Source organism: Carassius auratus, unplaced genomic scaffold, assembly GCF_003368295.1.
Source record: "Carassius auratus strain Wakin unplaced genomic scaffold, ASM336829v1 scaf_tig00021537, whole genome shotgun sequence".
NCBI lineage: Eukaryota > Metazoa > Chordata > Actinopteri > Cypriniformes > Cyprinidae > Carassius > Carassius auratus.
The window spans coordinates 26,248-49,453 of record NW_020525117.1 but is presented as its reverse complement, the minus strand read 5'-3'; the positions used below and the strand labels follow the sequence as shown (position 1 = coordinate 49,453).

General features: G+C 34.8%; 1 pseudogene; it reads left to right on the top strand.

Annotated features, from left to right (window-relative positions):
* Positions 1-1,808: 1,808 nt before the first annotated feature.
* LOC113077105 (F-BAR and double SH3 domains protein 2-like) lies at positions 1,809-21,645 on the top strand (annotated as a pseudogene).
* Positions 21,646-23,206: the final 1,561 nt, after the last annotated feature.

Sequence of the window (23,206 nt, the reverse complement as noted above, 5' to 3'; positions counted from 1 at the left end):
AACATCTGGAGAAGCAGAAAGCCGCATGTTTGTTAAAAATGAATTAATATTACTTTCTCCAGGTAAAAAGTTGTCTTGTCTGAATCGGGAGAAAAATATGTACATATCAAGCACCGTCTACAAGTGAAAAAAGTCTAAAGCCGTTCTAAACAAATTTGTCTGTGGATTTGTGTGGATTTGTCTCATTTTGATGTGTGAGGGCAACAGAAGATGGACTTTTTGGACTTGTTGTTATGGATAAAGGAATTGTATTTTAGCCGGAAGAAACAGTTTAAAGTAAAAAAAAAACGCCTTATTGCTGGATTAGTTTCATACAAACACACAGCTTTTTGCTTCCCGAGACATTAACTGATGGACTGGAGTGGTGTGGATCACTTGTGGATTATTGTGATGTTTTTATCAGCTGTTTGGACTCTCATTCTGACGGCACCCATTCACTGCAGAGCATCCATTGATGAGAAAGTGATACAATCTTCTCCAAATCTAATAAAAAACAATTTGGCTAAACTGTTACTTTAAAATCTCTTGCAACTTGGAAAGGTGAGATAACCACATGAAGCAGGTCCCGTGGCTCTCACACATGGACGTTATGGAGTTTGAGTGTGGTGGGTGGAGGTAGACATGATCCTATCAGGAGGAAGCACAGCCTCTTTCTCCATCTCTCTCTCTCTCTCTCTCTCTCTCTCATGCATACACACACACACACTCAAGTGCTTCCTGACAGCGGCGCCACCTGCTGTAACCCGACGGAGCTCGTGAATCCAGAGCTGCTCATGGTCGGGTCTGTGTCATTTCCAGCTCATTCATACAAATCAAAGCCCTTTTCCAAAATACATTCCTACCCAGTGCTGCTGAACATGGAGAGAGAGAGAGAGAGAGAGAGAGAGAGAGAGAGAGGGAACAGCAGAGGTTTGGAGTCTTGTTTTTGCACGTCGAGGCCTTGGAATCTGAACTAGCTAACCTTTCCCAGCAGCTGCTGCTGTTTGAACAGTCTGCTCTGATCCGAGCGTCACACTCCGTCTGTTCGAAGGCTGCCGACGGGACGTTCTGTCCTGCTTTCTGTCTCTCATACAGATGTGTTTGGTGTATGTTAACACACTCATTTTTGTTTCTCTTATTTAGTTTATTCTGTTTTTTTTGTCCTGTTATTCCTTCTGTCTGTATTTTTATTTAACTGTTGTCTGCCGTTTTCTATTTGTCGGTCTGTTTTTCATTGTTTTCACACTCTTATCATTCTATAGTTTTTCTGTATTTGTTCTACCATTATTTTTAATTTTTTTGTCAGTTGTTCTTTCCATAATTTTCTATATTTTTGGGCTTCTCATTCTATCTGTCCATCATTTCATCACTGTATAGTTTTTCAATATTTTTCTGTTTATTGCTCTGTATTTTTTTTTTCATTTTTCTTTCATTCATTCTTTTTTTTTTTTGTCTTGATCATTTTGTTCTGTCGTTATTCTATTGCTCCATCATTTCATCATTCTGTTTCATTCTGTCTGTTGTTCTTTAAATCTTTCTGTCTTATTCAATAATTCTGTCATGGTTCTTTTGTTCAATTATCTAAGATTCTTTCTTTCGTTCTATCATTCGTCATTTGTCATTTCTATCATTCGATTATTTTTCTATATTTTGGTCTATCACTGTCTATTGTTCTGTCATTTTCTGGCTTAAATCTGTCTGTTGTTCTGTCATTTCATCATTCTATCTTTCTCATTTCACTTTTTGGAACCTCTGACCCTTTCTGAGAGCATTTGTTATTCTTCAGTTCAAACACAGACTATGTCATCTGTCTCTCTCTCTCTCTCTAGGGTCTGGAGGGGAACGTATACGATCATGTGAAGGATTATCTGATATCCTTTTGTCGGACCGAGCTGGAAGCGTTTCAAGCTGTCCACAGCACCTTCCAGTTCCTGCTGGAGAAGTCCAGTCGAGTGAGTCTCTCTCTTTCATAGTTTCATCACTCTCTTCATTCCCAAAAATAGATTCCCTCTGCCAGCGCCTCATTATCGGCTCCCCTATGAAGAAATCCCCTTCACACACACACACACATCATTCCTCCACTGCACTGTCAAACACATCTGTCTGAGCACTATTTCACTGCCCAAGGGCCCTAATTTTACATACCACTATTGTGACAAGCGCATGTGTGTGTTTGGTGTGTGTGTTTGTGTGTGTGTGCGGTGTGTGTGCGTGTGTAGAAAGGTCGAGAGTTACACAAGGATCTTTCCTGCACACGTTTTTAAAGGGATAGTTCACACAGAAATGATCATTTCTGTCATCATTTACTCACCCGCATGATGTTCTTTCCTCTGCAGAACACAAAAGATATCATGAAGGCTTTGAAATTCAATTGAAATTGTGTGCGCAAAAAAAGCTCTGAAGAAGAGAGAAAGAAAGAGTCTGTTTTTGGGTGAACGCTCCCTTTGAAGGAACATTTGTACATGTCATATAAACGTGTTTGTGAATTAGTTGTGATGTCATGTCCAGGTGATGCAGGACTTCAACCAGCAGCTGTTCCTGCAGGAGAACCCAGTGTTTCACAAAGCCAAGACTTCCCGTTCCAGCCCAGCGACAGCGATACGGTGAGCTTTACGCATGCGTCTTCATAAAACTGATCTGCAATCAAGGAATCATGTGCTGCTGTTCAAAAGTTTGGAGTCAGTAAGATATCTTTTTTTAGCAGGGATGCATTATAATAAATCAGAAGTGACTGTACTGACATTTATAATGCTACAGTTCTAAAGTTGTTCATTGAGAATCATTAAAAATAGAAATGCATCACACCTTTCACAAAAAAAAAAATGGGGGGGGGGGGCGCTGATATGTTCTTTGAATTTCGAGTTTATTTCTCACAGTTATGTATTTTAACTCGCAAATTCCAAAATATCACCCGCAGATATCCTGCAATTATGAGATAAAGAGGTCAGAATTGTAAGTAAAAAAGTCACAATTACCTTTTTTTATTTTTTATTTAGTTAAGAAATGGGCTTCCATAGAAAACATATTTACTTATTAAGCAGAATATACTTCTTTCAAAAACATGAAAAAACATCTTACCAAGCCTGAACTTTTGAACAGTAGTGTATGTTTGAAGAAAAATGTGTCTTATTCATGTAATCACTTTAGTGTGTGAATATCTCAATTCTCTATCATCTCAAATGACATTTGATTCAGTTTGAACCATGTTATGGCAGGGAATCGGCCTCTAGTTTTTTTTTTTGGTTGTTTTCATTAGTCAGCGTATCAGCGGCTCTCTCTTCCTGTCTGTCTCTTGGTCTTCTCTCTATTTAAAGGTTTAAATTGTGTTCAGACGTTTCAGATTTTATTCAGCGTTAACGACATCATCGACACATACCTCACAACTGCCGAAAAAACCTCCGAAATTTCATCACCACCTTCTATCTTTAGCCTGACGCTTCTGAGAGTCTCCGGGAACAGAATCTCTTGTTCCTGTGGTGATGAAGAAACATCCCGCTGTTTAAACTCTCGTCTGTCTCTGCGCGGGCTTTAATCAGCAGCCGTTTTGGGATCGTTCTCTCGTGATGCTTCAGTTCGGCTCGAGTGCGATTGAGATCTAGTTTGTCTTCCTCTTTGTATCTTTCTGTATTTTTCTGTCCCATTTTAAACTTTAGTTTCAATTTAGTGGGCTTTAATGACATAACAGCAAACTTGGTGACATTCTAACCTGCTAATTTAGTACCAATACATAGACATTGTAATAAAATGCACTTTCTATAATGTAAAAAATTAGTTTAATTTAAATTTTTTTTTTTCTGTCATTAAATGTTAAGGCTATTATGAGGGTTTTTTTCTTTCTATTTCTTCTATTTTTTATTTTATTTGTATATTTAATTGGATAAAATAGCATATTTTATTAAATGCATTATATTAATTAGCTATAGAGTTTTCATAACTGTCATTAAAATCGATCTCATTGAAAAATTGTTGACATTTCTAGTTTTTAATTATTATTTAAATAAAGGTATTGGAATTAGCTTGGTGTGAGTTTAATTTTAAGACCTTCACTATTGTTAACAAAAATATATAAAATTTAATGCAAGTATAAAAATAAAGTAAAAAAGGAGGATTTTAACACAGAATTTTATTCCTTCCTGTTTTAACCTGTTCTATTTCACACAGTTTTTATAGTTTTTTTGTTAGACCATGTTATTGCATCCTTAAGATTTATTAGATTACTCACTGGTAAGTTGCTTTAGATAAAAGTGTCTGTTAAAAGAAAAAAAATTGAAATACAGAAACAGCAGCTTCTCTTTACATCTTTATTTTGTGTGGATCATGAAATACTTCAGATATTATTTTATTGGTTCATAAAGTAATATTAATTAACTTATATCAAATTATCATCATCTAGCTGTAGATGTCTTCAGTGTTTCCGACTGCTGCAATGATCACAGACCACAGTTTTGTAAGAAGTATTAGTAGACTAACAGCAATTCATCATCAAACACCCCATAAATAACTGTAAGGTTAGGTTTGCTTGCTTGCTCTCTCTCTCTCTCTCTCTCTCTCTCTCTCTCTCTCTCTCTCTCTCTCTCTCTATGTCTCTCTCTCATCTTCCTATAGTTCAGTGTTGAATCCTGTAGTGTAATTGCTCTCTCTCTCTCTCTCTCTCTCTCTCTCTCTCTCTCTCTCTCTCTATGTCTCTCTCTCATCTTCCTATAGTTCAGTGTTGAATCCTGTAGTGTAATTGTTCTCTCTCACGGCTCTAGTAGTTAGTAGGTACCGTGTCTGCTAATGTTAACGTCTCTGTTTTTCTGTCTTCTAACAGTCTGTTTCTAACCTTCTCTTAACCCCACCTCATGCGTGCGTGCGCGCGTGTGTGTGTGATGTGTGTGCATGTGTGTGCGTGCCCATCTTTCCTCCTCTCCGGCTCAGACACTGAGCTCTGTGCAGCAGTTGGTGGACATTGAGCCATCGACGGTCAGTGTGATGAGAATGACTCTGGCGCAGGTACCACAATATCTGTTGGACTTGATTTCCCATCATGCATCAGTCTCGTGCCGCCATCATCAACTCACCATTGTTGTTGTTTGCATGCTGACATCAGCCTGTGCACAAATTTGAAGGGACAATTTCATCATGGCATTCAAGTCTTTCATTGTTTCTTTTAAAAGTGAAGTGTGTAATTTTTGCACCAGTAGCAGCACCAATACAAATTACAGTCTATGAATTTGATTGGCCAGACTGGGTGTGTAAACAACATTGGCACAACCAGTGGTGTAACTGTCTGTTTGTCCTACTAATGGGTGCCGCTAGTGGTGCAGAATATATGTGACCGTGGACCACAAAACCAGTCATAATGGTCTTTTTTTTTTAAAATAAGGTTTCCATTGATGTATGGTTTGTTAAGACAGAACAATATTTGGCCGAGAATCTGAAAAAAAATCTAAATATTGAGAAAATTGCCTTTAAAGTTGTCCAAATTATGTTCATAGCGATGCATATTACTAATCCAAAATTAGTTTTGATATATTTACAGTAGGACATTTACAAAATATCTTCATTAAACATGATCTTTACTAAATATCCTAATGATTTTTGGCATAAAAATAAAAATCTATCATTTTGACCCATACAATAAATTTTTGGATATTGCTAGAATTATACTCCAGAGGCTCAAGACTGCTTTTGTGCTCCAGGGTTACATAAGTGTGTGTGTGTCTATTTTTTATTATCATTACTGTGTTATTATATATTTATATTTTGAAAATTATATTTTTTATTTGTTTATTGTTTTTTGTCAGTACACAGTTTCACAGCAGCTTTATACAAATGCATGTTGTTAAAATCTGTTAATTAATATAATGTATTAGTTATTAATAAATATTAAAAGTCATTTATATGCATACATTATATTTATATATTAATACATCTTTTATACAAGTCAGTTTGAATTGTATTTACAGAAATGCATGATGTTAATTTATATGAATATATATATATATATATATTAATTAATATCATGTATTAGTTTATATAAAAAATATTCATAGTAATTTTTATTTAATTTATTCAAGTACATTTTTTGTATAAAGGTTTTCACAATACAGTTTCAAATCTGATTAACAGAAATTCTTATAAATTTATATTATGCTAAATGTATATACATTTTTTTAAGTGTATTTATGAGTTAATGTTAATAAATATTAATAGTAATGTATATTTATATTTCATTTGAAGGAAAACATCACAATCAGATTACACACTTTGCCTTTTAAATAAAAAGGATGTAGTACACATCCCTGGAATACTCGATTCTGATTGGTCAGTCGTGGTTTTCTGTGGTCAGATAATTTTGTGTAATGGCACTGAACTGTATTATTGATGGTCCACTTAGATATCTGACTTCCTACACTGTGCTAGTGTGTCTGTGTTGATTACTATGACTTCAGTCTTTTAGACTGTAGCTTGCTTGTCGAATCCTTGCAGTGTCTGCTGTTAAAAGACTGACACATCTTACACTCAAAGAGACAGTTGCTGGGATCGATCAACAGTGCAAACACACAAACACACACTATATTTCTCATTATACAAACATAATGTCACATGCATCCCATCATGCTCTCCTAGAAAGCATGTCTCAGAGTTTAAAGCAGAGACACATGGGATTGATTAGGCTTTCGTGAGCACTTCTGATCCACATGAAGACCCTGCAGACTGTCATGTGTTTCCCAGCAGACTCAGGCAAGACATACGCCACATCTGCTTGAGGTCACGCTGAGAGGAAAAACAGGAAGACATGAAAGCCATGTTTTTGTTTGTGCCTTTCATGAAACTCTTGTCAGCCTTGAGTAGTGTTGACATCAGATGTGTTAAAGCGCTCTGATTGAGTTTGTATTGATCATTACTGTCAGAATCAAATATTCACAGCATCTGCGATACTCTCAGTCAGGATACTGTTCTGTTCTTATAGAACTGGAGAGAATGTGGAGACTATGTCTTATCGATAAATTAATCTGTTTTTTTAAAAATGCAATGAAAAATGTATGTAGATGACCAGACACAATTTAAGATTATGTCTTAAATAATTAATAGGTAAAATTAGATTTAAAAACCCAAACTGTAAAATCTGTAAAAAATTTAAATATTGTTATAGATTTGAAATGGCCATTTTCTATGTGAATAAATAATTTATTTCTGTGATGCGCAGCTGTATTTTCAGCATCATTCCTCCAGTCTTCAGTGTCACATGATCTTCAGAAATCAGAATAATATGATGAAATGCTTCTCGAGAGAAATTTCAGATTATTAATCTAATATTTTTGTGGGAACTCTGTCTTTCAGGATTCTTTCAAGTTCAAAAGAACGGTATTTATTTGAAATAGAAATGTTGAAACATTTATAAATGTCTTTATTATCGTTTTAATGCATCCTTGTTGAATAGATCCCAGACCTGTGATTCCAGCAGGTGTGTGTTGCTGTGGTAACCAGTTGTGTGTGTGTGTGTGTGTGTGTGTGTGTGTGTGTGTGTGTGTGTGTGTGTGTGTGTGTGTGTGTGTGTGTGTGTTACAGAGTCGACAGCTGGAATCGGAGACGGGAACCACAGAAGAACACAGTCTGAACAAAGAGGCGAGGAAATGGGCCACACGTGTGGCCCGCGAACACAAAAACATCATCCATTACAAACGGGTGAGAGGCGCTGGATGTCACACACACACACACTTCAGCAACACACACACTTCAACACTTAAACAAACATCATCTGTGAGCGGACGAATCTAGTGATTTTCCAGTTTATTAATTGACTTTTGTAGTTTGCGTTATTCTCAGTGGTGATTTTTGTAGTTAAATCTTATTTACTGTATATACAGTATTTGAAAACATTGCAGTAAAATATATTGCAGTGTTATTTGTATTGCTATATTTGATTTTCATGACAAATTGGTGAGATCCAGCTGCTGAGATGAAGATTAATAATTTAAATACAAATGGCTAAGACATAATTTACTGTTTCATGTCCAGGTCATATAAATACACAAAATAATAATAATAATAATAATAATAATTAACCAATTAGAGGTTTTTTGTGTGTTTCTACTTCAAATAATTCTCAGTTGTGATTTGTTTTTAATTACTGTGTGTACAGTATTTGATCTAAAACATATTGCAGTATAATATTATACAATATTATTCGTATTGCAGTATGCAGTATTGTATTTAATAATCATACAATTATTCATTCATAATCTTTTTATTTATTTTATTTTTATGACAATTAAGTGAGTGCCAGACCCAAATTCTGGGCATATTTTACATTTGTAAATTCTAATTCCTTTCTATTCTTACTCCTTTCTTTTTGATTCTGAGATCACACATGGCCTCATCGTTTCTGGAAAGGTTGCTGTTGTTTTTTCAGGAATGTGAATGACTCTGTTGTTAATCACTCTGTGTCCTGAGCGGATGTTAGATTAGTAGCAGGAAGCGTGGTCTGATGCTGTTTTTTGTTTTGTAGGCTAGTTGCTCGATGAGCTAATTGAATTGAGCTGATTAGCGGTCATTTGTTTTTATGGTAGACTCTAGAGGAATGCGAGACGCTCGGGACTCCGCCCACGGAACAGAGCCGGAATGAGCTGGAATTCCGAATAGAGGAGATCAAGGAGAACATCCGCAAAGCAGAGGTGATGTAATGACACTCATCATGTTATTCTGAGGAACACAAATGGAGAAGTTAAGCAGGATGTTCCCGCTAAGAGAGTGAACTGGGAATGAGTTATTATTATTTAAATACTTCAATAATCCTCGAAAAATCCTTAGTCTAGAATAGATTCGCTTCTTTGGAGCTTGATGGTGTCCATCTCTATTTACTTGTACTGCAAACAGAACAGAATAGTTTTGTATAATGTTTATTAGAGTAGAGCATTTCTTTTGTTTTTCGTGTTTTCGCCAAACAAGGCAGAAGTACTTAGTAATAATGCCTCTGTTTTTCTGTAATGAACGCATTTCCCTTTGCAAACTGAGGTGCATTTTCTTTCCGTCTCTCTATCGATCTGTTCAGAGACAGGCTGTCAGTCTCTTTGTCTGATCGATGTGTCTTCTTCTCTAAGATGTCTCTACACATGAACCCAGTCGAGGCGCCCTCTGCTGGCCATGTCTCTGACCTCTGTTCTGGTGTATATTAATGAAATAGTCCATCCAAAAATGACAATTGTATCATCATTGAATCACCCTCATGTGTCTCCAAGCCCGTATGACTTCATCATGTGCTGATATTTGCACTGACAGGATATAGTGACTAAGAGATAAATGCACCATAAAAATAATTTTGTTAAAACATTTTAAGTTTTTCTTTTAAGTTTAAGCTTTATTTTCAATAATGAAATCAATTTCAATAGTTGACAACTGACCACTAGTTATTCATAGGTGACTGTTGAATTTATTTTCAGTTTAATTTATTTTTAATTAATATTGTTACTGTTGCTTTTGTCATTTTTTTTTTAGTTTAAGTTTTATTTTTATTTCAGTTTTATTTTTGGTAATTTTAGGTATAAAACCTTTATTTACCTATCTTTATTTCAAATTAATTAATTTTATTTTCAGTTGTCATTTTATTTTATTCGTTTGTTTTTGCTTTTTTGTATTTATTTTTATTTCAGTATTTTATATTTTATTGTATTTTATTTTTATTTTTAGTAATTTACTACTTAATTTATTATAACATTAAATTATTTTATTTATCTTTTTTTCAGTTTTCATCAAATACTTACATTATGTTTTCTGCACTTTTTCAATCAACATTTTTTTTTTACTTTTTTTTTTAATTTTCATGCAATGTCAAAGAGATGTCAAACTCAAAAACAGACTCAAAAAAAAACATAAAAGTGTGCTATAAGTCTTCATAAATTTTACAACAGCTTGAAATCGAATATTGTGTTCCCTCTAAATGATGCTCTCCAGCATTGCTCTCAGTCATTCTTAAGCACACATGCATTCAGTCTGGTCATTTTATCTGGTTTGTCATCATTGACACCACACAAATTGGTTCTTGCATGTCTGATAAAATCTTTTAGATGAGACCAATTCATGACAATAAGCATGAGTATTTAATAGACTAAGACACAATCTTTGCTTTGCCTCTTGAACTCAGAATGCTTGAAGCCCAATTATAGTTCTTACAGACGGTTAAATATTTAATATCCCCATTAAGAACTAATGGACAGCCAGCAACAACACAACAAACAGAATAAGAAATGAAGCATAAAGTTGGGTTTGGAAATGTTAAGCTGTTTTCAGAACTAGGCAGTGTGCCAGAGGAATCTGTGTTTACTCATCAACAAATATTAAAAGTATAATTGCGCTTTAATTATTTCCTTAGAAATTTCTCGTCCCCTCAGAATTCCAGTACACAGAAATGAACGACTGAAACCGCTTTTGAAAGCAGTTTGTTGTCTAAATTGAAACTGATGAGTCTTCAGAAAGTTAGCTTGCGTCGTTGCCTGATGATGAGAAATGCTGAAGCTGGTGGACGGCTGTAGATCCTCAGAGATCAGACGCTTCACCCGTCTGATGAGCACAACTACTCCAGACATTATTGAGCATCAGGGACGGGACCCCGGCTGCTTCATCTTGGGTGTCTGACGTCAGATTGTCTTTTAAAATGCTGCCCTTTTGCTTTCTGAGGCTAGTTTCATTCAGCAGTAGAATATACAGTATGACTTTATATAAACTTAATTGCATTGCAAAAAGTGATGGCAAAAATGCATTTTAAAAGTGAGTTTGATAAACCTAGACTGTTATTTTAGTCATATTTATACATTATAATAGTGTTTTTATGTAATAATTATTAATTATATAGTGTTCCTGTTGCTCAAGTGGTAGAGCATTGTGTTTTCAAGGTTAGGGGTTTGATTCCCCGGGAACACATGATAGGTAAAAATGTATAGCCTGAATGCAATGCACTGTAAGTCGCTTTGGATAAAAGCATCTGCTAAATGCATACATTTAATTAATTAAATTAAATGTAAATTTTAATTTATTATTGGTATTTTGGTATTTCCAGATTTTAATTTAAGCTTTACTATTGAATTGTTTTGTTTGTTTGTATTAGTGTTTCTGCTTGGCTTTACTAATTAATAAAAACTAAATCTGTTTTATTCATTTAAATATTTATTATAATAAGTACTTTTAAAAAAAAAATTATTTATTGTTTTTTCTTTTTGCTTGAAAACTACAGTATATGTAAGCTTTTTGTATAAACAGAACAATCTATCTTCTTGAATTATCTTTTTTATTTTTATTTTCAGTGTAATTTTACTTTTTTGTACTAATTTTATGTGCTTTTGAAATTTTTATTCATTTTTATGTGTATTTCTGTTTAGCTTTTGTTTATTTTTATTTAGTGTTTTAATGTTTCTGCTTGGCTTTATATATATATATATATATATATAAAATAAAAAATTTAAGTATTTCAGTTTATTTCCAAGGCATACTTTCAATTAAAATGTAAATTTCAGTTTTTTTAAAACTGCAGTATATGTAAGCTTATTGTATAAACAGATTTTTTTTTTATTGTCTTTTTTATTTCTAGTTTTAATTGTAATTTTACTTTACTAATTGTATGTGCTTTTGCATTTTTTAATTTGTTTTTTTATATTTAGGTTTAGCTTTTGTTTAAAAAAATTACTTTTAGTCATTTCGTTATTTCAACTTATTTGATTCATTTAGTTGCCAACATAGTATTTTAATTTTCATTCTTCATGGTTTACATCTAATATTTTTTTATTTAATTCAACCTTTTTACAATTACTAAACAATTGAATCCATTTAATTTTAGTTGCTTTACTAGAGTACATGCAAGCTGTTGTATGAATAGAAGAAATCAAAAAGAATTTTTTCAAAGCTTTTGTTTTATTTAGCTTTAATTCTGTTATCAGTTACAAAAGTTTTCTTCATTTTATTTTGTACTTTTGTCATTTTTATTAGTTTGTTTCTGTTTCTATTTAACTGTATTTTATGTCAGTCTTAGTAATTATAGTACTTAAAGATATTTATTTCCTAAACTTAAATGTATGTCTTTTTCAGACACTAAAGCTGAAAGCAGAAGCGCGTCTGGACCTCCTGCGGCAGGTGGGTGTTTCTGTGGACACATGGCTGAAGAGCGCCATGAACCAGGTGATGGAGGAGCTGGAGAACGAGCGCTGGGCGACGCTGCCAACCCTCATCACCCACGACCTCTCTCTCTCAGTGAGCACCTCTTGATTTCACTGTCAAAGGGTTTCATGCAGCTTTCCTCACCTGCAGTCGATTTATTGAAATCAGTCAGTTATATAAAAACAGAGATTGGTCTAATCTGAATCAGAAAAATAAGACTGGTTACCACTTTATTAACTGCTAGTTGTGCATGTGCATGTACTGCAAATTGACTAATCGGAGGTCAAATTTTAGTTTAAATTGAATAGTACTTGAGTAAAGTATGAGAAAAGTGGCTAAGCACTGTGAGGCTGAAACATCCACATAGCGTAAAGCAGGAGTGTAGCGTAGAGCATCAAGGTCATTGTAAAGATCGAGTGATTTTAGGTAAGACAGCGGAAATCTAAATAATGTAGTGGAGTTTAGCCCACAGCGTAGACGGATTGACCTCCGCCTGTGGTTTAATATTCAGCTCACTGCACCCTGCAGCACACAGACACAGAGACGGAGAGATTCTCAAGACTACATAAGAAAGGTAAAGACAAGAAGAGACCGCAGCAACTGATCCGAGTTTGGGAAACCTGGACTAAAGTGAACCACGCTTTTGCTGATCTCTGTCTCTATGAGCATATATGAAATGAAAAGAGAATGGTATTGGAGCTAGTTTACACACATCTGTACGGAGATGAGACTTCAAGCCTGTAAAGCTTGACATATGCAAAAATGTATATATTTATATATATATATATATATATATATATATATATATATATATATATATATAGATGATGCAGTTGGGGTTATAGGGTTAAAGAGATAAGTGACGTCACAGTGTAATCTTTATTACCTCATCACAAGTGATTTAATGTCAGCTGTGGGCGTGGCCTGTAGATCAGTCTCCGCCCACCACATCACAGGTTACAGATTACAGTGACCTCATCTGGTCATGATTCAGCTCTCTTGACCTTCACTGACTGACTCAGGATCAGTTTTCATCTGTTACTGTAATCAGTTCAATCCGGTTCTGTGAGATGCACATTGAGCACCTGTGAAGGTCCAATGCCTGTGTCATTCGTAGATGATTTTATTCTTCTTTTTGCCACCTAATCCTCTCTAGACCAATGAGATTATCCCATCAGAGTTGGTGGCCATTGAGTAGAGTCCACACATCTATGGTCTGTTATCCGTTGTATCAGCCCCCTGCCAGACTTCTGAAAGCTTATTGAGGGATTGTGCAGCAACAAGGTCTGTTTGTCAGTGTAGTGACACTCATAATGGTGTCTCTGTAGACCACGGTGGATTTGGACAGAGAGGAAGGAGAAGAATTAGAAGAGAACATGGAGACGTATGACGACAGCAGCTCGAGTCCGTCAGGAACCCTGAGGAACTACCCGCTCACCTGCAAGGTGCTCTACTCATACAAGGTAAAATACACCCACTCCGACTCTTCACTGGGGCTCAGGATCCACCCCAAACCAGACCAGTGCTGTTAGTTGTTAACTGAAACTAAAACTAGTAAAGTTGGAATTAAATATAAATATTAGATGAAAAACATGCACTGGAATAAAAAACTTGTTTAATACATTTTTCTCATTTATTCATATAATTGTATGTATTATAAAATTTTAAAAAAAGTTTTATTTTTATTTAGAATAAATTATACATCAAAGTATATTAATAAGCTATAAATGTTTATAATTTATTTAACATTTAATAAAAAAATTAAAAATGGGTTTTAAATAGATGTATAGATTTTATTTATGTGCATAAAATTACATTAATAAATTACAAATACTTAAATAATAAAAAAATAAATAAAAAAAATAAATAAAGTCTTGTTCTCATTTTTTAGATAATATTATTCTTTAAATTAATAAATGTCAATTTCTATAATTCAATTATAGCATAACATAACGTGATGTCCTAACTGTGTCCTAATAGTGACTGTGATTTAGCACTTGCACAGTTATTGTTTCAATGTAGCCGGATGTCATTTTTGTGTGCTTCATATTTTTAACCATTATTCTGCAGCCAAACAAAATACATATTTTAAGATTGTAACGATTGGAAATCAGTTTCGTTTTACTGCATCATTCTCTTGACTCTAAAGTTTGTGTCTGGGAAACTGCTAAAATATCAGCTGCACATTTGACCTTGCATTGCACTATAGTCTGTTAACCTCTCTCTCTCTCTCTCTCAGGCCTCTCAGCCTGATGAACTAACGATCGATGAGCATCAGATGTTGGAGGTTATAGAAGATGGAGACATGGAGGACTGGGTGAAGGTAAACCAATCAAACCTGGGCTTATTTCAGCAGTTCAACACAACCTGCTGAAGTTTCTTTCAATCAGACTGCAGTTCAGTAACTTGAGTCTTGCATCTCGAGATGAGATTTACACAGAATTCCAATTCAGTTCTGGTTATTCCCAAAGCTCTACACAGAAACCGTTTAAATAATACTTTTTTTGGAAAACTGTAGAACTTTCTGCTGAGGTTTTAATGGTTGCAGATTCCACGTGAGACTGTTTATGAGTTTGATTAGTCATGTTTTAGTTTAGTTTATTATTATTTGATGAATATTCTTTTAGTTCTGTTCAAAGTTGCAGTGAGATAAAAGTAGCTGCATCTTTTTGTTGGTGTTGTGACTTGTATCACAGTTTAACAGATTAAAGACCGAGAAAAAATAGGACGGGATCTTGGTTCTATGTGACGTTGCAGATTGGATTTTGAGATGTGAGCTTGCAGTCGTGGAGAGCCGGGTTTAAGTCCAACATAACATCGCCAGAGAGAAGACTGGCGCTTTCACTGGAAGATCCAGAAGAGCCATGACATTTTTTACAAAATTACAAGGTCAAAAAAAAGTATGCACGGATGAAAGTTCACAATACACAATGTAACATTCATTAAAAAGAAAATATGTAGAATTAATTTTCATTTCATGCATACTTTAACACATTTGACCAGTCATTTTAAAGATCTCTTACTTTGCAGAAAAGGATATTAAAGTCTTTAGATTCCATTTGAATTCCAGCGTTGTTCCGAAAGTTCCATTTGCCGATCGTTTGAATTCTGTGGAACGTTCTGCAGAGTCTGTGCAGATTCCATGTCGGTCTTTATCCTTGCATGCTCGGTTATGAAATATTTTGGTGATTATCGATTGGCTGTTATTATTTTTAATCATCTATTTGTTCTTAGCAGTGTTTAACCCATTTGTCATGTTTAGATCAGTTGCTGAGTTTTTTCTCCCAAAGTCAGTGAAGAAAATTTGATTCAAGTCTGCAGATTGTGTTTGGGTGACTGAATGTTGTCATGGTTGGTTCCAGGCGCGGAATAAGACCGGTCAGGTGGGCTACGTCCCAGAGAAGTACCTGCAGTTCCCCACGTCCAACAGCATCCTGAGCATGCTCCAATCCCTCGCTGCTCTGGACGCACGCTCACACTCCTCCAGCAACTCCACGGAGCCTGAGCTGGCATCAGGCAGCTTCAACGGAGACAGCAGCAGTGAGTCTCTCGCACACACACACTCACACACACACACACACAGAGAGAGATGGTTTGTGTGTGATGTCATCTAAATGTTCATGCTGACCTTTATTCATGAAATGTGTCATGGCACTACTATCAGAAATAATTTGACATTTCTGAATGAAACCATTTTATTTAGCATGGATGCATTATTAAAAGTAACAGCAAAGGCATTTGTAATGTTACATTTCAAACAAATGCTGTTCTTTAAGTTTCAATTCATCAAAGAATCTTAAAGAAAAAAATGCATCACTGTTTCCACAAAAATGTGAAGCATCACAACTGTTTTCAACATTGATAATAATCAGAAATGTTTGTTTAGAATGATTTCTGAAGGATCATGTGACACTGAAGACTGGAATAATGATGCTGAAAATACAGCTGCACATCACAGAAATAAATTACATTTCAAAATATTTTTTAATATATATATTATATATATATATATCTATTTTATATATCTATTTTATATATATATATATTATTCTAATACATGTAGTCTTGCTGAGCATAAGAGACTTATTTTAATTAAATCTTACAGACCCCAAACTCCATAAAACACTTTTGAAAAGTTTCAAGTTGTGAAAAAGACTTCTAACAGTGCGTGCCATTGTACAGACTGCAAGTGTATCGCTCACAGCCTCGCTTTTACCTGCATTAAATCCAGCCTGCCGTATTAATAACCTCATCTTTTCCTCTTCCTCTTTTCCAGTGAGTTTTGTTAAGGCCATGTACGACTACGAGGGTCAGACGGATGACGAGCTGTCATTCCCCGAGGGAGCCATCATCCGCATCCTCAACAAGGACAACCAGGAGGACGACGGCTTCTGGGAGGGCGAGTTTAACGGTCGAGTGGGTGTCTTCCCGTCCGTGCTGGTGGAGGACCTGACTGCCTCAGAGAACGGAGACGCTCACTGGGGAACAGATACACAGGTGACACAAGTCTCTACTGTACAGTGGCATGCGAAAGTTTGGAAACCCCTTGCAGAATCTGTGAAAATGTGAATAATTTTTACAAAATAGGAGAGATCATACTTAATGCATGTTATTTTTTATTTAATACTGTCCTGAGAAAGATATTGTACATAAAATATGTTTACATTCAGTTCACGACAGTTAAACTGAGCAGCATTCTTCAGAAAAATCTTTAAGCTCCTGCAGATTCTTCAGTTTTCCAGCTTCTTTCGCATATTTTAACTCTTTCCAGCAGTGACTTTATGATTTTGAGATCCATCTTTTCACACTGAGGACAATTGAGGCACTCAAACACAACTATTAAAAAAGGTTCAAATATTCGCTGATGCTCCAGAAGGAAACGAGATGTATTAAGAGCTGGGGCGTGAAAACTTTTGGAATTTTAAGATCAAGGTTAATTGTACTTAATTTGTGTTCCGGGAAACATACAAGTATCTTCTATTGTATACAAAGGGCAGAACTAAATGAAAAAAATTGAAAAAATGAAAAAATTATTCCATCAAAATAAGAAAAATCGTCATCATGTTCAAAAGTTTTCACCCCCCCCCCCCCCAAACTTTTAATGCATCTTGTATTTAAAGTTCTGATTATATGTTGGATATTTTTATGTGTTTTTGGAAAGAAGGCTCACCAGGACTGCATTTATTTGATTAAAATTCAATATAAAATATTAAAATATTATTAAAATTTTAAATAACAGTTTTCTATCTGAATATGTTAAAATGTAATTTATTCCAGTGATGCAAAGCTGTATTTTCAGCATCATTACTCCAGTTTTCAGTATCACATGATCCTTCAGAAATCAAGAAAGATTATTTGTGTTAGGCTGTTTCAGTGAAGTTTGAAATAGAACTATTTTATAATATTTTAAATCCCTTTGATCAATTTAAAGCGTTCTTGACCCCAAACTTTTGAACGCTAGTGTTTGATAACATTATCTGTCATTAGGAGGATCAGAAGGTTGGATTATGCAGGTCTTGGTAAGGAGACGCTAGCTTAGCAAGCTAACATGTGTTGTGGTCTCCAGGTGTCCCCGTGCCAAAGGCTTCATTCATCACTTCCTCCTCTTCCGCTGTATGATCAGCCGCCCTGCAGTCTGTACACGAGCCCGGAGACCAGCAGCGCTCCCTCGCTGCCCCGCTCGCCGTCTGTCAACGGAGAACACAAACTGCCCGTCCCGCAGAAAATCAGCGCTCACAGTAAGGCGGCATCATGAATCCAGCTGTGCTACTCTGTGGATCTGTGTCTGCTGTAGTTTTAACTTGAGAATGTTTTTCATTTGGTTTAGATCACAATTCCAGCTTGAGTCCAGAGAGCCCAGGCTTCTCCCAGCCGCTGAGACTCGCTCCGGACGGATCCGGCCCCGGAAAACTCAGACCTGTATGTGAACACACAGTGCTACGGATCTGATTAGACTCAGATGGGTTTTTATACTTGTTTTGTGAGCATACTGCATTTTAAAGTTATGTGTAAGATTTTGCTGCTTGTAGTATTATTTTAATAAAACTGAGAAAACAAGGATAGTTTTTATTAGGGCCGGGACTCGATTAAAAAAATTAATCTAATTAATTAGAGGCTTTGTAATTAATTAATCGAAATTAATCGCATTTTAATCGCAGATAAATATTTGACCTGAGAACAGTGAGAAGTAATTTTTTTCACATGGATTTATAGTATACCAATGAATAATGACTGAATACATAAGCTTAAGCAAAAAAATATTGTTTATTTTTGTTCAGCCAAGTCTAGCAGACCAGTGCAATCTTTGCCATGAAGTGTAGCAATAGCATATTTAGAAACAATTTAGAAATAGTACATTTCAGAAATTCAGGAAGCTCATAGGTGCTGGAACCTTCTGTAAAGTGTTTTTTAAGTAAAACACAATACTGTCAATTACATTCAGAACACTGGAAACACTGACTATTAGAAAACATCTCTCTGTTGCTTCAGAGGCCATAACATACTAAGTCCAACTCTCAATAACCTTGGCCAAAACAATAAAGAGTTCAACATAAACTCTTGCACCAACACAATAATACATAGTTCAACATAAAGTGTAAAGTCCACGCTAGCTGCTACATGTTTTGCGTTTAGGTGATACTTGAGGCTCGATGTGCTGCTGGAGTGACATGCGAACGCTAGTTGGTGCTTCAGTATAATCAGTCCGCTGAAACTCATCCTGTGAGAAACGTTCCGCGGTGCAAAAATAAGTTATTAAAAATGCGGGAAATTTTTTTCTGTAATTAATTAATCTTAGTTAACGCGTTATTTTTTGTGTAATTAATTAATCTCAATTAACGCGTTAAAGTCCCGGCCCTAGTTTTTATTAATCGTAAATTTTATATATATATATATATATATATATATGTCTATAATAAAAAAACATTTTATTTCAGTAACAAAAATGCATGTTTATGGTTTCAGCTTACTAAAATTACCCTGGCAGTTTCTTAAATTAAGAGAAATATATATGTATATAAAAAAACAGATTGCTAAGTGTTTTTTTTTTATTATTATTATTACTTTGATTTCAAGATGTTGCTCACTAGTTCAAATAAATATATATTTTATGAGTTATTTTTTATAACTTCATATACAATAACTTTTTTTATATATATTTTAACGCATACAGACCAAATTTTATCCTCTGAGAAATAACAAATTATATTTTTCATTAAGATAATGAAGTCTATTTCTGAGTTTCTAAGATTAAGGTTTATTATGATGTTATTTCTTTAACAATCGAGCACTTTTTCCCAACTTCTCTTTTTTAAATTAAAAAAAAAAAAAAATTTAACCCTTTTTTATTTAAATAGTTTATATTTATTATTATATATTTACTATTGATTATTTTATTTTTAATTGTGTAAATATGATATTATAAATATTTTGTTCATCCTTTTCATTTTCTCTTTATTTTTGGGGGCCCTAAACAACCCTGTTACTCTGTGTCTGTAGGTTCGGGCTGCACCTCCTCCTCCAAAGCAGCACACCCGCAAACAGGTGGAGAAAACCGAAGAGGTGGAGATCACGCTGGTGTAGAGCGCCGCCCTAGTGGACTGAGAACACACCCCATCTGACCTCTAACTCCTCCCACTCCTCGCAGAAGGGGCGGGGCATGCATTAACCTGCCCTATGAGCATCCTCAGATCCCTGAGGGGACAGAGAACAGCATCTCAAAGGCATCTCTTTTTCATAAAATACAAACACCTCTTCTGGCGTCACAGACTGTTTGGTGCCTTAAACCGCTTTCATGCCAAACTCTAATCCTTGTATTCGTAATGACTTTATCGTGTAACAGGAACTTGTTTAAAACTTTCTTAATCCACTCAGTTCAGTTTTGCGAAATCATGGTTGATGTGTAAGTGTGCATCTGAAAACACAGAAAGGAATCGAATACAATGGTTTAGCAAGAGTTTAAAGAGGCTACACTTGCACATACATCTCTTCAGTGGCTTTTGAAGAGCCAAACATGCAATACTAGGAATTCTGGGATGTGAAAAAGAGGTCAGCCACAAATACTCCGACCATTTACGTATTTCATATGTGATAGCACAGTACATTACTGTCCTCATAGGAATGTTATATTCACGTTAACCATTACAGATCATAACGGAGAAAGGGAACTGTATATAAAAGGCTAGAGCGATAGAGGAGAACGAGGGTTATTAAAAAGAGAGGAAGGCTGGTTACTTCGCTCTTTTTTTCATCAATTTAGCGTTTTTCTGTCTTGTGTTGATCTGAAAAAAAAAGTACTAACTACATAGCTATATCCTTTTCCTCAACGTTTCATTACGAAGACCAGTGTTTGTATGTATTACTAATATTTAGTCCTCAGAAAGGTGTGTGAGAGCGATCTAAAGATGTGTCTGCGTCTGTTTGGGCAGAACGTAATCATGGAAATATGCTGATCAGTATACAAGTATCAGTTAAAGTGCTTTTAATGCATTTCTCATCGTCATGTGATGGGAAAGATTCCCTCCAACAAGCACAGAAAAGGTGGATCATCATGGGGATTTTTCATTTTAATTATTGCCAATGAATGCAAACCTATTATTGTGTCCTAAGTGCATTTCCTCCCTACGAGGGGCAGCTACGTGTTTGTCTTTTTTGCAGTCGAAGACTTTAATAAGCAAGGCCTGTTATTTAGATTTATCATTTTCATTCATTTCCACAGTATTTTAATGCATATCTTGATCTTTTTCCTTGATCAGTTTTTTTAATGTCCGTGTATCCCAGCTGCCTCTTTTGGATGATGAAGCTGCCCAGCGTCGTGTTATTGATCTCGTTAGAGAGTGACTGATTGTAGTTTTCCCGTAACGTTTGAAAGAGAACAGAGTTATTATGTTGATTCCATAATATAGATAGTGGAAAGAATAAAAAAAATCCATTTTGTGAAATGGTACCATAGTTCTGTTAAGCAGGAACAGGGTCATCACCAAAAGAACGTGTGCGAGACGTGGGAGGAAAAAAACCCGACTTTTTTTAATCCAAGCGGAAGATGTTTTGAGTATCTTCCTTTGTTTCTATATTCCTCTGTCACAACCTATTTTCTTGTTGATCTCGTTGAGATCTTTTGAATGTTATCAAACTTGTTTTGAAGTTTATGGTTAGAGGTTAAAGCCCGTTGTGTCAAAAACTGTTCTCGCCTCCGAAACGAACGCATATTTTGATATTTTCATTTGCATTTTTTTAAATTGCGCTCCCAGTTTTCTCGGACAGTTTCAACTCTTTGGAGCTTCTTCAATAGCATTAGCTGCATATTCTAGTTGTTTTTATTTCTAAAGTGATTTTATCTGCATTTATTAAAATTTGAAGATGATTCCGAGCTGCTAGACAAAAAATAAAATAAAAATAAAAATAACTGAAAAACAATTGACTGTTGCTGCAGTGACAATATCAGAGAACAGGTGAAAAATATTCTTTCTGCATATTATTAGCTGTAAAATTATTTGTATTTATTGTGTACAAATGTTAAATAAAAATTTGGGGAAAGTGCTTCTGTTTGTTTCTGTTTTCTGACGTAGCCAATTGCATACTTAAATGCAAAAATTGCAACTACAAATATTATTTTTATTTTATCAGTTGTATTTATTTTATGTTAAGTGTTTTTTTTTCATAGAAAATGAATATATTTAACTTTGTTCAGACCCATATTTGAGTAAAATAGCTGCAGAAAAAAAAAACTATTACATAGGTAATAGTAAATACCAAATGCAGCTGGTATTATTTCTTCTAAGTGGATCAACATTTGAAGACCAAGACATTTGAACATCCAAAAGTTAAATACCTCCTTTCACAATATGCTCAAAAATGTTTTCTTATGAATAAAATGTAATATTTTTTCTGCATTTTTTAAATGATGAATGCTTTAATTGAAATGACTTTTAAATTAATTCAAATTTTGTACTACTTCCTGTAGGAAGTGTTCAGAATGTTTTAAAATTAATTTAATGTCTAGAGTGTGTTTTTGCTGGATGATATCAGATCACATCATGCTGCTTGTTGCATGTAAATAACAGGGACAGGTTTCCTGCTGGGAAATGAGGTACAAGGCAAAACATGTGGTTGCCCTCCTCGCCTTCATCCTTTCTCCATCCACAGGGTAATGAATGCAGATTTTTCACATATTTCCTCAAGAACAAAATGTTTCAGCATGTTCATTTTGCATGGAATGAACAAGAAACTTTGAAGAAAATGAAATGGCTGAACTTTAATAAATCAGAGTTTTAGTGGCTACAGAAATTTGTTTTCCTTCTTTTCTTTTTTTTTTAAAAAAAACTTTTTTTTTATTTTTAGAATAAAAGCCTAAATTTCTGGCTTTACCAAAGTATGACTACCCATAATATAACTGAGAATTGTACTTAAATATCTAATAATTAAGTACCAGCACATCTTTAATGAATGAAATGTTGCATTTGGTTTTATTTGTGAAATGTTTTGTCTTTATGCATGTTCCCAAAATGCATTGCTAAGGAAGAGTTTTCCCCAGACTGAGGGAATGCTGCAGATGCACATGCATGGAGTTGAGTTCAGAGTCCGAACACATCCATCATTCTTTTTTCATCATCTTCTGTCAGTATGGAAAGCATTTGATCAATCTACTTCTGAGAAACATTATAGTTGTGTTACTTCCAGCTGACAATAACAAATGATTTTCCCCCACAAGCAATTATGTTTTAATCCTTAAACATGAATAAATAATGGTTATTTCCTTCACTGGAACATTGAGCATGGTTTCAATGTTCTACTGTCTCATTATCTAAACATAATGCATGTTTAATTGTGTAAATGATAAAAACACTGACCGGCTTAGTATCGATCTCTGCTTGTTAACACTATATACTTCTTTCTAAAAGCATGTCAGGAGACCGATTATGGTGTATAAAACACTGGTTGTTTTGGCAGTTTGAGATCTAGGCCACCAGCACAAAGTATTTTCTTTGAATTATTTGCATTGTCACTAAAAATAAGCAAAAATCATAAATTTATAACTGTCTATTGATCCAACCTGTCAGGTAATTGACAGCAGATCCCAAATTCTGGTCTTCACAGAAGA